General features: G+C 37.1%; 1 protein-coding gene and 1 pseudogene across 1 annotated transcript in view; both read left to right on the top strand.

Annotated features, from left to right (window-relative positions):
- The window catches only part of LOC112468553, a 64517-nt gene that overhangs the window by 38718 nt on the left and 24467 nt on the right, over positions 1-1332 (top strand). The window lies entirely within an intron of this gene.
- The window catches only part of LOC112468377, a 17894-nt pseudogene continuing 16738 nt past the window's right edge, over positions 177-1332 (top strand).

The following is a 1332-nucleotide window of genomic DNA, read 5'->3' as shown; positions in this document are numbered from 1 at the left end:
GTGTGTGTGTGTGTGTGTGTGTGTGTGTGTGTGTGTGTGTGTGTGTGATTTCTGCCTAGTGCTCTGAATGTCATCTAGTCATACATATCAAGAACTTTCGATGGGCTTCTTCAGAAGATAGGATATGAAGAAAATCCTAATGCATGATGACGATACCACAAAGATGCTAAGGCTAGATGCCACGAAATGTGCATGTATCGTCGATCACGCGGAATGCAAGAGAAAATCCGCCGTTAAATTGAGCGAACATTCACGAATCCTGATACCCACAAGTAATTTCTTACAATCTTTTTATGATCCTAATTATCTCATAATTTGTATTTTTGTACGTGTATTTTATGCTTTGATAGGAGGAACGTGAAAAAGAGCAGGAAAAGGAAAGAGCACTAGCGGCGAAGCAGACAGAAAAGAACAAACAGAAGAGACAGATTCAAGCTTTGTCTTTTAATCTGAACGAAGACGAAGATGAAGCTGAGATGTCTTCTGACGAAGACAATGCCGAAAAATCCCCGCAGTCAGAAAATGTGCAATCTGATGGCCCTGCGATTAAGAAGATTTAGAAAAATCCAGATGTAGATACATGTTTTTTGCCAGTAGGGAAAGGGACGAGGAGGAAAATAAACTTAGGGAAGAATTGAGACAAGAATGGGCTAGAAAGCAGAACGCGTTGAAGGAAGAAGAAATTGAGATCACATTCAGTTATTGGGATGGATCTGACCATCGTCGGAGTGTTATAATGAAGAAAGGTGAATGTCTCAGTGGTTTAGAGAACGTTTAAGTTATTAAAATACTCCAGTGTCACTTTTGGAGTAACATTGGCATGATATATAATGTTCTGCTGCATAAATTAAATTTTCACATACAGGTAATTCTATCTATTAGGTTCTTCAGAGATGTTTAGAAGTTCTGAGGCCCGAATTCAGCGAGCTTAAAACAGTAATGGCAGATCAGTTAATGTATGTCAAGGAGAATCTTATATTACCGCACCATTATACGTTTTACTGCAACTGTAACTGATTTTATTGTAACTAAGGTAAATATACCAAATGATAAAACTTATGAAGCAATATCACAATGTTGGCATGTTATTTTAATGTATGTAATATTGCGATTAGGCACGAGGAAAGAGCGGGCCTCTGTTCACATTTGACGTTCACGATGATATTCGTATTATGCACGATGCTTCTGTCAAAACCGAGGAATCACATGTCGGAAAAGTTTTACTTAGGTATTTATTATTAAAAGAATATTTTGCATAATTCTTTTTTATGTTATTTTTTTATTTTTCTCATTAGATCATGGTACGAGAGGAACAAACACATTTTTCCAGCG

Source organism: Temnothorax curvispinosus, unplaced genomic scaffold, assembly GCF_003070985.1.
Source record: "Temnothorax curvispinosus isolate PA1 unplaced genomic scaffold, ASM307098v1 QBEX01001787.1, whole genome shotgun sequence".
NCBI lineage: Eukaryota > Metazoa > Arthropoda > Insecta > Hymenoptera > Formicidae > Temnothorax > Temnothorax curvispinosus.
The sequence above is the reverse complement of the archived record's forward strand: the minus strand, read 5'-3'. Positions and strand labels throughout refer to the sequence as shown.